The sequence below is a fragment of the Macaca mulatta genome, chromosome X (genome assembly GCF_049350105.2).
Source record: "Macaca mulatta isolate MMU2019108-1 chromosome X, T2T-MMU8v2.0, whole genome shotgun sequence".
Lineage (NCBI taxonomy): Eukaryota > Metazoa > Chordata > Mammalia > Primates > Cercopithecidae > Macaca > Macaca mulatta.
Window position 1 is genome coordinate 159317595 of NC_133426.1, and position 13309 is coordinate 159330903.

Here is a 13309-nt window from a genome sequence, read left to right on the forward strand (position 1 = left end):
ACCCAGCGTCCCCCTCCCCTGGTGGGTCTGATACCTTTTCCCGGGGCAGGGTCCCTCCTGGTCGGGGTCCCCACAGGGCGCGTCGGGGGGCTGCGCGCCGCTGCCTCGGCGGCGGGGTCTGGCGCCCCTGGCTCCCCGCGCGGGCGTTCGCTCTGACTGTGCCTCTTCCTCGCTCGCTCGGCACGTGGGCCAGTGCGCCGGCGCCTGCTCGCAGCGGCTCTCTGCAGTGCGGTCACCGGGAGGGGGTGCGGCGGCGGTGCAGCGCGGACCCTTCCGCGTCGCCGGCCCGGGAGAGCGCAGGGCGGTTGGCGCGGGCGGGTCACGTGGCCTGGCTCTCGCCGCCGTCTGGAGCGCCCCGGGACCCCAGGTGACGTCACCTGCTCCTGTCCCCTAGCCCCGCCCCCACTCCCCTTGCGCCACGGGTCCCGGGAACACAGGCGCCAGCCCACCCCCCACCCCCACCGGGGTGTCCAAAGGTCGGTGGGCCGCAGGTCCCCGCGCCTTTGGCTCTCACAACAGCTGTTCCTGGTTCAGGCCTCTGCCCCTCCCGCGCGTGCCCCAGAGGCGCCAGCGGGGCCAGGAGGCTGCACCCCGGCGTGCCCACCAGAGGGCCAGGGAGTTATCTGAGGTGGGCCAGGCAGCTCTGCGTTCTGGCCAGGGTCAGGGAGCTGGGTTCTGGGGCCTGTTCACCGGCTCTTGTCCTCCCCCTGCCCGTCCAGGACTGGTCCTCTGGCTGGCGAAGCCAGGCGACGCCAGGGGCACCTGGTGCGGGTGCCATTCCGTGAGGAGATGCTCCAGGCGCTCACGCGGCTCACGCACACCACCCACGGAGGGTCTGCCATCTCCCCGCTGCCCATCTCGCTCCAGGGACCCACAGCCCTCCAGCCAAAGCACTTCGCGGCCCTGGTGCCAGGAGCCAGCACCGGGGAGGGTGACCCAGCACCCAAGTATGCCCGGGCCTTGTCCGTTTTGCAGCCTCAAGTCCCAAGTCTGGGTCTCTGCCCGAATGTGTGTCTGGAAAGGTAGTCTGCGGGGAGTGGACTATTCAATTTGTCCCCTGCCCCCAGTGCCCTCACCAGCCTGATGGCCTCTCTTGGCCCTGAGGGCAGCATGGGTGCGGTACCTCCCTGGAGACCTCCGTCTGTCAGGCCTGAGTCAGCCTTCCATAGGTTTTTCACCAGTCCTCTGCTGCCGGGGCTAGACGCTGCACCAGGGCAGAGCAGCCTGGCTCAAAGCAGAGATTCTGTGCCTGTGGATCTGACGACCATGCACCTGACCCATCACAGGAGTCTGGGGCCATGTGAACAGCATCTCCACCAGACAGGTGGCAGACAGGTTCCCACGGGGTCACACCTCTGGGTGTCGTTCCCTCATCCCCTTCTCTTTCCTTGCCTGGCCTCCTGTTTGGCAACTTGCTGGCCAAGGTTTCCCCCAAGCTTCCAGCTCACCCAAACTGAATCACAGCCCAGAGTGTTTGTCTGTGACCCTATGGATGGACATTCGGGTCCTTCCCACTGTTTGGCTGTTGCAGACACTGCTGCCCGTGGCATCCCGCATGCCTGTCTGAGCCACCACCGTCAGCGAGAAAGGCTCTGGGGTGCACAGCCGGCAGTGGCTCTGCTGGGACTTGGGCTGTGCCCATCAACGCCACGACCAAGCATGGCTCATCTGTGACCTCCGGTGCGTGGCCGAACCCATGTTTCCTCCCACTGGCAGCGTGGGAGCGGTCCTGGGTTCCCACAGCCCGAGCAGCCTTTGGTCTTGTCCAGCCTCGCTCACTTGCCCATCCCACAGGGAGAGACACCACCTCATCGCTGTGTGCCTTGCGTTTCCCCGATCGGTGACGAGGTCTCTCACTGGCCGTTCCCGGTTCCTCTTCTGTGAATCTCCTTTGCTCCTTTCCTCCTCATCTTACAGGTGACAGGCGTCATCAGCCCGTTTCCAGGAGAAAGTTCCTAGCGTCAAGATCGAAGCCTTTCTCCTTTTGTGATATAAGCCATGGCCAGTCTATCACGTTGCCCAGAAGCAGGTCGCATTGGAGTGGGCCTCACAATTAGACTTTGGCTCGCCCGTATGGTTGTGAAACGTTTCAGAATCAAGATGGAGTCACTTGTTGTTCAAGCAAACAAAAATCCAAAAACCTGACAAATAGAGCTGTGGAGGGCCATGGAGGCAGGGTTCCCATGCACGAATGCCTGATAACAAAAGCCATCACAGAAGACTGCAAAACCCACAAATTGGCACAAAGGCTGTTGCAACCTGACACAAATAATGCTTCTGCGAGGACACCTGCCCAGCAACTTCCTGTCCAAGTCCCTGACCAATGCTACCCTTGTTATTCATCCTTGTAGCCAAAGATCATTATCTCAAAACAATTATGTAATCCTCTTCACTTTTCCTGAAAAACCTTTGTCTTCCTTTTCCCTGCCTGAATATGCACATAGTTCACTAGGGCGCACGCGTCCCCACTGCAACGCCTATTTCTGAATAGATACCATTTTCTTATAGGGAGGCTCCCTCTCTGTGTGGTACTTAGGTTGGCATGGTCTTGCTCCCCAGGCTTTTCTACCTCCCAGGTAGTAAACGTGAGGTCAGCGAAGAAACGCATGTCTTCTGCCACAAACCAGCCTCCCCGGTTGGCCTCGTGTGTCCACTCCTCCCAGGCCCCCGCCGCCGGTCCCCCCGCCCCAACGCTTCTCCCCCTTGAGGGCCAAGACTGCTTGTTCTCATTCAGGCAAACTGCTGCTCTTTACCTCTGCTGTGAGAGTGTCTGTCTATTGAACCTTCAGTGTTAGACTTGTCACGGCTTACACCAGACATTGTCCTCTCTCTTGTTTTCAGCTGTGACTTTTCTGGAGTCCTTCTTCAGAGAGAGCACTGAACCCCCCCGGCGAGCCCCCGCCCTGGGAACATCTGTGGGTCTGGTGTCTCCAGCTGGCCCAGTTGACCCACAGGCCGGCTCTCAACTAATTTCCTCTGTTTTCGGCCTTGTCTCTTCCCACTCTCCTTCCTTCTGCACCTGCTGACTCCAAGTCCAGGACGCTCCAGGACGCCCATTGCCCCCCGCTAACCCCGGCCAAGGCTGGGCTGTGACACCTCAACTATCTTTCTTTTGTCAGTCCTCTGTCCCCATTGTCTCCACCTCTCAACACAGTTGACTCTCCTTCCTTCTCAAAACCATTTCCTTTCTCAACTTCTTCCCCTCCCCCACTCCACTTTTGGGCTGACCTCCTCCCTCTCTACCTGCCTCTCTGCCTTTGGACCTTCCTCCTCCTCCTCCTACTTTGCTGGGTCTAAGCGTGGTGGGGGTGGGCTCCTAGCCTCAACCTTCGATGAATGCTCTGTCTCTGGACGTGACCTGTCTTCCAAGCTCCACACGTACTCATCCATCTGCCCACGTGGATGCCCCGAGGACATTTCAGAGCTCAGATGTTCAAACCGGAGGGCTTCGTCCCCTTCACCTCCACTGTCCCCAGGCTTCCCCCTCTGTGCAAAGGGCTCTGCCTTCTACCTGGTGACTCAAACAAAGCAGCCAGGATTCTCTCCCCTCTCCTTTGTTCCTCACTCCCAAATCTAACCCATTATTGGATTTTGTTGACTCTGGTCCAAGACTGCTACCCTTCTCATCTCCGTGGTCCTTGGTCCTCCCTGTCTCCTGTTCTTCCTGCCTCCACTCTGCGTCCTCCCTGCTCCACCAACACCCCCTCAGCAGCCAGGGTGATCTTTTTGCAACACCACCAGACCCTGCTCCTCCCTGTGGCACCCCATCTCCTTAGAGTAATCTCAAAGCCCCCATCCTGGTCAAGAGCACCCCCACGCTGCTCCTGGGGATCTGGCTTCCTCTGATGCTCTCCTTCCCTCCCCAAAATCCACCCCGTGTCGCCATGCCCCCAGCTCCTCTCACCACACTCCTGCCAATCTGGCCTGTTCAGCTGACCCCGCAGCACAGGGCTTGTTCCCACCTTCAGCCTTTGCCATCCCTCCTTCCTCTGTGTGAGCCATCGGCCCCAAGAACCTTCTGTGGCAGCAGCTTCCTCCTGCTCTTCCTCTTCCTCCTCACCCTCCTCCTCCTCTCCCTCCCCCTCCTCCTCCTCCATGTCTCAGCTGAACTGTCCCCTCCTCCCATAGGCCCCCTCTGCTGGGACACACAAATCACATGCCCTCCATTTATATTCTCATATTCTTATTGGCAGCATCAGTATGTGTCGGCACGTGAGAAATGCTGGTCTGAGTCTTTGCTTTTGGGCATCAGGGGCTCCCTCCCCAGATGGCAAGCTAGAGCCCCAGAAGGTGAGGCGGACTTGCCGGTGTGTCTAGCCCATTTGTACTGCTGTAGCAAGATACCTGAGACTGGGTAACTTACAAAGAACAGAAATGTATTGCTCCCAATTCTGGCGGCTGGGAAGCTCAAAGTCAAGGCACTGGAGACTGGGAAACTTACAAAGAATAGAAATTTCTTGTTCCCAATTCCAGAGGCTGGGAAGCCCATGATCAAGGCACCAGTAGGTTCAGCGTCTGGTGGGGGCTCAGGCGGACTCCCTGGTAAAAGTAAAGGAATTGTACAGGTGGCCCCTGCTTGGTTTGGCTCCCAGAGTCTTCCATCTTTTTTGCTTGGTCCCCCTGATTGCCAGCAGCAGGCACTGCACAGAGCCAGCATGCCCAGCAGATGTTGGACACCTGAAGGGATAAACACGCACTGCACTCACAAGCACTGCACTGTGAGGTGGCACTTGATTGGAGATGCTGCAATCAAGATTCATAGAAGGCTCTGGGTTGCTTGGTGGCCAGACGCCTCCATAGAGCACCTGCTGTAGTACTGGCTCTTGAGAACCAAGTCCCAAGGACAGCCAGCCTTGCTGAGTGCCTCCAACACAGACCCGGATACAGAGGAGGTCTCCTTGTGTGTTTCTCCCCACCTGGCTGCCTCCCAGCTGGCTGACCTCGGACATGTCCCTTAGAACCTCCACAGGTTGAGTGGGAGCATTGTCTGCTCCCGAACCAGAAAGGGCTTCTTTGCTGTGCACCACAATGTCCGAGAGCCCAGACTCTGCACAACCAGCGGAAGCCCTCCTGTGTCCTCCAGGGACAGCCTGGGGCTCCTCTCTACTGTCCTATCTCAGGCAGGGCCAAAGCTTCCCAATCTGTGGCTTTGGGCCAGCTCCCCACCGGCCGCGGCGGGCTCTGACTGCTCAGAAGCGTCCTTTCCCCAATGCCCTCTTTGATTCTGCTCCCAACGGCTCTCTGCCCTGCCCAGAGCCCACAACAGGCCCTTGGGCGGCCAGGCTAGCACCTGCCTCCTGCCATATGACCCTGCCGTTCCCTGACTGGCTGCCCCCACCTGGGGCAGGAGGAGCAGTACTTCCTCAGCTTTTGTCTGGCTGTGCCCCACCCCACACACACCGAAGCACATACACACACACACACACACGCATGCACACACACGCACGCACGCGCACGCACACACAACCTGCCCTGCCCCTAGCCTGCCCTCTGCAGCCTCACAGGTGCAGGTGGCTCCTTCCCAGCTAGCAGGGTTTTCTGAGGGACAGCCCGATGTGGCACGCCATGCTTCCCAGACTCAGGGTCCTGCTGGGCTGAATAAGTGTGAGCTTGTTCTCCGTTGGTCCTTGACACAGCTGTCTGCCTGTGGCACAGTCTTCAACTCGTTGAAGTCCCTCTGGAGGAGCGTGGGTTGGGGAGAAGAAGGCGTTGCTTGCTTTGGGGATGTCAGGCTGCCACACTGTGTTGTACTGGGCAGCGTCCCTCTTGGGGGCTGCATTGTCCAATAGAAACATTATGCGAGACGTTTATGTGTTTTCAAAATCTTCTAGTAGCCTTATTTAGAAGAATTTTGCCTTATTTAAAAGAAACTAGTGAAATTAATTTTAACGATGTGTTCTATTTAGCTCAACATATCCAAAATGTTATCATTTCAATGACTGACTAGTATAATAAGTTACCGATTCGATAGCTTACCTTCTTTTTTTGCAATAACTCATCGCTCATGGTTTCTTTCTCCTCTCCCAGCACTGCCTTTCCAGTGTTCGCCATTCCATAAAAGGATGATCCAGAAGAAGAGGGAAGGCTGATTGACTGACAGTCTGTTCAGCGGTGAGCTGGGGTTTGTTTTTCCTCCTGAAGGACTCCGTCAACTCTTTTGGGAATGCACTGTCCTCCACTGCCCTGGAGTGTCTGCTGAGCTATTATAGTTTCTCCCCAGGAGCTTAAGCGTTAAGTCTCTCACTTCTGTCAATTGCCCATCTCAGAGGAAGGTGGGCACAATAGAATGTCTGACTGAAATTTTCTCCTTTCCACCTGCCATTTGATCATTCATCACACCTTTGAGACCTGCTCTGTGCTTGAGAATTTTCTACTATGCTAAGTGTGAGACCCAGCCCAGGCCATCAGGGAGCTTAGGGTCTTTTCAGGCAGGGGGTGTGGGACAAGCCATGAGCATAAAATGATGAAATGACAATAAACTGCAAAATTAACTGCCCATATCAGAAGTTTAAACAGGAAGTGATATCAGGGACAAAAGAAGGAGAAATGCATGCTGCATTTGGACACTTGGAAGTGAGAGGCAGCGGCTTTCCAGGCTAGAGGAGAGCAAAGGCTTAGGGACAGAAATGAGCACAGCCTTTTCAGGGACTAGTGAGAGACAGGCTAGGGTCAAAGGTGTGTTGGGGCAAAGGTCCAGGTTTCATGCACACAGTGAACCTAGGTGTCATCTACACCCTTTGAAAAAAAATGTTTGTATTTTGGTAAAATACACATAACATAAAGTGTACCGTCTTAACTCTTTTTAAGTGTACAGTCCAATAGCATCAGCACATTCACAGTGTTGTGCAGCCATCATCACCATCCATCCATAGAACTTGTTCATCTCCCCAAACTGCAACACTGTCCTCATTCAATACCAACTCCCCAACTTCTTCCCCAGACCCTGGCACCCACAAGTCTACTCTCTGTCTCTATGGATTTGACCACTCTAGAGACCTCCTGTGAGTGGAATCCTATGCTATTTGTCCTTTTGTGTCTGGCTTCTTTCACTGAGTACAATGTCCTCAAAGTTGGTGTCCACATCCTTGGCTATCAATATCACTGGACAATAGTGTAGGCATTGGGAAGTGGGGAAAATTTGCAGGTGAAGGTTGCTCTGTCATAGTGGTAATTTAGGGTAAGACTATAGGGTGTGTGGAGGAGGGAAGATCCAAAGTGACCCTATGTTTCGTTTTTACTTGGAAGGCTAGCATAATAATGGTCCCCATGTGACTGAAGTGAGAAACCATTAGCTGGCCTTAGAAAGCCCATTATTATTGGAATAATCCATTATTTAGCACATTGGAAAGGTTTCAAAGACTGAATTAGCTGAACCATGCCAATATGTAAAAGCAAAAAGACAAAAAGCCCCCACTTTTTTCTGGCCAGTTAGCGCAGGTGGTTACTCCTGGATTCCTGGAGGGTTTTCCGTTGTCCAGTAATGGGCTGCAGCCTGCTCAGGCCTGTACAGAGACCCCAAGGAAACAGTTGGTTTTCTCTGTGGTGCCAGCTACTTGTTTTCAGCAGATATCAGGAAAACAGGCTGGAGAGAGTTTCATCTTTTACTGTTGTTTTAGACACAATAAAGAAAGCATTTAGTTCCAGAGATTTTAGGTAAGTTTTCAAATTAAGAAATTCGGGCAAATTTTCAAAGTAACAAACTTAAAAAAATTATACTGTATATAAGATCTACAAGCCTAATAATGTCACTGTAAGGAGGTCTTTTCAAAACCAGGTAAGTGGATTTAGAACAGAAAATAAATGAGTAGGTTTCAGGTTTCCTTCATCTTCATTGCTTGTGTTTGGAGGAATGAACTGGTGCAAGGACTTAAGAGGCCCTGACGTCTGAATAAGACAGATTACTAGTTTACATCATTGATGCTCATTTGTTAAGCATGGCTTACACACCTAAAACACAGAAATTGAGAGAGATGTAGTGTAAAGGAATCAGTTCTTTCACAGATATTAGAACAAATGGAGTTAAGTTGCATTTTATGGACTAGAGAGGATACACCTCCTTAGTTTTTAATATCCCTATGTATAAAATTGTGTTTTCAATTGCATTTGTAATACAACAAGAAAATTCAGCTGTGTAATGTAAACATGTTGGCCAGTATTAACCTCACAGCACTAGCCTTAGTCTTTTCTTCTTGGGGACTGGTTTGTTCACTTTTACTTATTGGCCTTTGGGGACACAGGGACTGAGAGCTCCTCTGTTTGCTTGTGGGGAACGGGGCTTGCTGAACCCGGGACTACTTGTCTGCTCCTGTAGAAATGACTGGAACTCCGGAGTGCAGCTCTGAAAAAGTGAGCTCCTCTAGAAGCTCCCAAGGCTCTAGCACCTGTGGTGTGTTCTCAGGTGCCAACCACACAGGTGGCAATTCCAGATACCAAGTATGATCAGATCATCTCTTGTCTAGGAGATGTCTGACTTCCATGAATTTGCCTATACTCCTAGGGCCAGCCTGTTCTGGGCCTTGACTCCCTTTTTATAGGCAGCAATCTTGGTTGTCTGTCTGGAGCACAAGCCTGCCACTCATTCCATCCTTTGTGATGTGGTTCAGGCCATCTGCTAGCTCAGAGCCCCTGTCCCCTGCCTCTGAATCCCACTGCTTACTCAGGACTCTTCTCTTCTGTGAGGGTGTCTGTGGTCAATCCAGTCTACTTTGTTCTTTCACTTGAATACTTGTCCTGAAAATGGACTCTTAAGTCCTTGATATCATTTGGCATGTCATTGCTTGTTGTCCTTTTCCTTTCTTTCTTTCTTTTTTTTTTTTTGAGGTGGAGTTTCACTTGCCTGGGCTGGAGTGCAATGGCGCAATCTCGGCTCACTGCAACCTCTGCCTCTTGAGTTCAAGCAATGACTCCCTGCCTCAGCTTCCCAAGTAGCTGGGATTACAGGCACCCATCATCACGCCTGGCTGATCTTTGTATTTTTAATAGAGACAGGGTTTCACCATGTTGGCCAGGCTGGTCTTGAACTCTTGACTTCAGGTGATCCACCTGTCTCAGCCTCCCAAAGTGCTGGAATTACAGGCATGAGGCACTGTGCCTGCCCTGTCCTTTTTAATTATTAAAAAATATGTTTCAACAACACTAACAACTCATAGAAGAAAAACAAATTGCTCATAACCCGATTACTTAACATGGGTGATTTCAACTTTGTGTATTTCCTTCTAGTTTTTGTCCATTTGGATATCTATTTTTGTCATCATAGTCTCTTTTTTTTCATGTATACGTGTAATTTTGAGTTTCTAGATGTTTTAAATCCCTGAGAAGACAGTGGGGGCATTTTTAGGACTGGATGGTAATTGCCTTTGAACTTGCAGGGTTTTAAAGATGAGTGCAAACACATTGGAGACATAAAAGAGCATAATATATTCAGGGAACAGTGAAAAGGACAGTTTTCCTAGAGCATAGGGTCTACAGGATCAAGAGTGGGAGGCAATGAGGCCAGACAAGTAGACTGAGAAAGGTCTAGAATGCCACTTGAAGGAATTTGACTTCATCGTAGGTGTGCCTACAGAGATTGTTCAACAGAAACCTGCCGTGCCTAGGTTTGCATTTCAGAAGGGTCACCCTGGTAGTAATGTAGACAATGGAATGGTAGAATGTGAGACTGGAGGTTGCAGGAAGACCAGTCACAAGGCAGTGGCAGTAATCCAATAGAAAGCTAGATGAAACCCAGGGCAGTTGGGATAGTTCCCCTTGGAGCAGTGGAAGTGAAGGGTACTGAATCCCTTCTGCAAGGACTGCTGGTGCCATGGACCAAAGATATGAAGCATCCTATCCAAGTCTCACCCTCCTTAAGAGAAAACCTCTTCTATCAAGCCACTCTCATTCACCCAGAATCACCATCTCTCCACCCCACTTCTCTCCCTTCATTCTTGCTCCACCATATGGCCTGTATCATAAAATTAGCCAGTTGACTTTGTACTCAGGGCTTTCCTGCTCAAATTGTTTATATCGTTCACCGGACAAACATGTCTCAGGCAGGTGGAGAGCTGGGGTTGGAAAGGACTGGGGTTGGAGTACTCAGAATACACTTAGGGCTAGGGTTGGAGTATTCAGCATACACCTAGGACTGGGGCTGAAGCACTCATTGTACACCTAGGGCTGTGGCTGGAGTATACTCAGTGTACACCTGGGGCTGGGGTGGGAGCACTCAGTGTACACCCCAGGACTGTGGCTGGAGCACTCAGTGTACACCTAGGGCTGTGATTGGAACACTCATCGTGCACCTAGGGCTGCAGTTGGAGCACTCAGTATATACCTAGGGCTGGGGTTGGAGCATTCGGTGTAGACCCAGGGCTGGGGTTGGAGCATTGAGTGTACACCCAGGACTGGGGTTATAGCACTAATTGTGCACCTAGGGCCGCGGTTGGAGCACTCAGTGTACACCCAAGGCTGGGATTGGTGCACTGAATGTAAACCTAGGGCTGGGGCTGGAGTACTCAGTGTACACCCAGGGCTTGGGTTAGAGCACTCATTGTGCACCTAGGGCTGTGGTTGGAACATTCAGTGTACACCTAAGGTTGTAGTTGGAGTACTCATTGTACACCTAGGTTTGGGTTTGGAGCACTCATGTATACACCTAGGGCTGGGGTGGAGTACTCATGTGCACCTAAGACTGTGGTTGGAGCACTCAGTGTACAACTAGGGATGGGGTTAGAGCACTCAGTATACATCCAGGGGCAAATCAAGGTAGGGTTTTTTTTGTTTTGTTTGGTTTTGGTTTTGTTTTTGTTTTTGCCTCTGAAAGAATTTACCATGTCCCTATGCTAGCACACAGGGGATCACTGGAATCTGCCTTAACTCTTTTCTTCCTAATGAAATGACTTTCTTCTCAGGAGCAGAGATGTGTCTACTCCTTTGTATGGCTCCCACAGAGTGAAGCACTCAGCCTGGCACACACTAGGTGCTCAGTTGGCATTGAACTGGTGCAGAGGGGCCCTTGAATACTTTTGGACCACCTCCTGTCTATCTTCACCTCTTCCTACAGCGCTGCCAACTCCAGCCCTCCCTGAAGAGGCTCAGAGTAAGTAGGAATGGTTTGGGTCTGTAAGGAGTCTGTGATATTTACAGCTGTACCCTTAGACTTCTGTCAGGAGAGGGTTGTACCTGGGCCCTGCTCAAAAGGCTATAGGGAGGAATGGGATGCTTGTGAGGTACAGGCCCCTGATCTTCCTGGTTAAGGACAGCATTCCTTCCCATAGACCCTCCGAGCTGGGGCTATAGAGCCAGGGGTCAGATTTCCATTTCCTTGGCAGCCAAAATCAGATTATTTATGTTTCTCTTTCTGGTCGAAAGCCCAGTGCCAAATGGAATTGTTGATAAACTTACTTAAGTTGCTGTGGAGGATTTGGTCTCCCAGTCCTCTGATCTTCTAGGCCAGGGGTGCTCCTATGAGGATCCATCCGAGATGACCCAAGATTCTGTTTCTTTCCAAGAGGGTAAATCCAGTTGTTCCTTGCAGCTGACATTTTCCCAGACCCTGCTGCCATGCTCATCCCTATCCCTTCTTCCAGCCTTTCTTGGAAATCACATTCAGCCCTGTGGAGATAGTCTTGGAACATTCTGGGCTCTCCTAGAATAACCTTTACCCTTGCATACCAAGTGACTGGAGTGGAACTCCAGGAAACCACTGTGTCCCAGCACAAAGAGCTAAATCTCCATTTCCCCCGCCCCAAACCAGAGATCCCAATTTCCAAACCAGAGATGATACCCCAGTTAGAGTCAGCAGAAGAACCGTGAATGCTGGAAAGATAAGTGCTGTGAGGCTTCTGTCCAGGTGAGTGACTGAAGGCCCGGTAAATCAACACCTTTCTAGTCAGTGAAGGAGTGCGTGGGCTTTTTCAAGTTCTGCTGGTGAGAGTGGTATTCTATTTACATTGTATTGCTCATACCTGACCCATTCATAAAAGAGTGAAAATTGTCCATTTGGGGACCCTAGATAGAATTAGAGTTTGAAATTCCAGTTCTTACAAGAAAAAAATGAACATTTTAAGGATTGTAAATGTTGCATGGGCTTTTTGTTGGCCTTTGGTACTTATCCACATTCACCATTTATCATGACGAGATGCTCTCCATTGCATTCTCCTTCAGAGGACGTTGACGTTTACATTCCAGTTCAAGTATAGCATGTTTAATGGTGGCACTCCAAAGAAAGGAGTGAGAAGAGGGTGACAAAGAAAACTATTTGTGTATCTAGTGTTTTTTAAGACATTCATTCACTGATTTAACAAACGGATTTTTTTTTACCCAATAAGATTCGCTTTATTACAAAGATAATATATGCTCATTTTAGAAATTAAAAAAAAAATTACAGAGACACAAAGAAAACACAAAAGTCCTGAAATCCCACCACTCAGGGACAATCACTATCAATGTTTGAATGAGCATTCTTCCAAGACTGGCTCCGCACCATCATGTGTGGAGATGTGGAAACACTATTGTGTGTGCTGTGGTCCTCTGCCTGTTATTTTGTCCTCAATCACGTGTCATGGACATCTTTTCCATGTCACTTAATAATATATAGGTATAGACAAATATCCATTTTCTTTAGTGATTGTGTAGTATTCTGCTGCATCAACATATCATAATCTATTTAACCTGTCCACTATTGATAGCTATTTAGATTGTTTCCAGATTTTCATTATTCTAAATAACCCTGCAATGAACAACCTTATACTACATATTTGTAAACTTGGAAATAATGTCTCTTGTTGATGGGATTTGTTTTAATCATAAAGTATCTAGTGTTCATTTTAGAAAAGAAGAAAGAAGCAAATAAAATCACCTGTTAGAGAAGAGTAACTGATATTTTGATGTATTCCCTTCCAGTACTTCTTTATGCACATATATAAGTATATATGTATGTATAGTTATATATATAACTATAAAGAAAAGATCATGCCATGTACTTGTATATAATTTTGTATATTAATTTTTATTTAATTTCATATCGTAACTGTTTTCACATGTCATTAAAAATTCTTCAAAATCATGATCTACAGTGACTGTGGACTCATCTAGATGTATAATTTATTTAATCATTTTCTATTGTCAGACTTTTTAATTTCCCCCTTTCACAGTGACTATCCACACTGCTATGAACATCTTTCTACTTACATCTCTCTGCACAACTCTGTTTTATCGTTCTAGAATAAATCCCAGAATAGGAATTTTCAAGGTGCTTGATCCAATATCACAAATTGCTCACCAAAAAGTTTTTTCCAGTTCATACTTTTACAGCAGAGCATTAGAATAT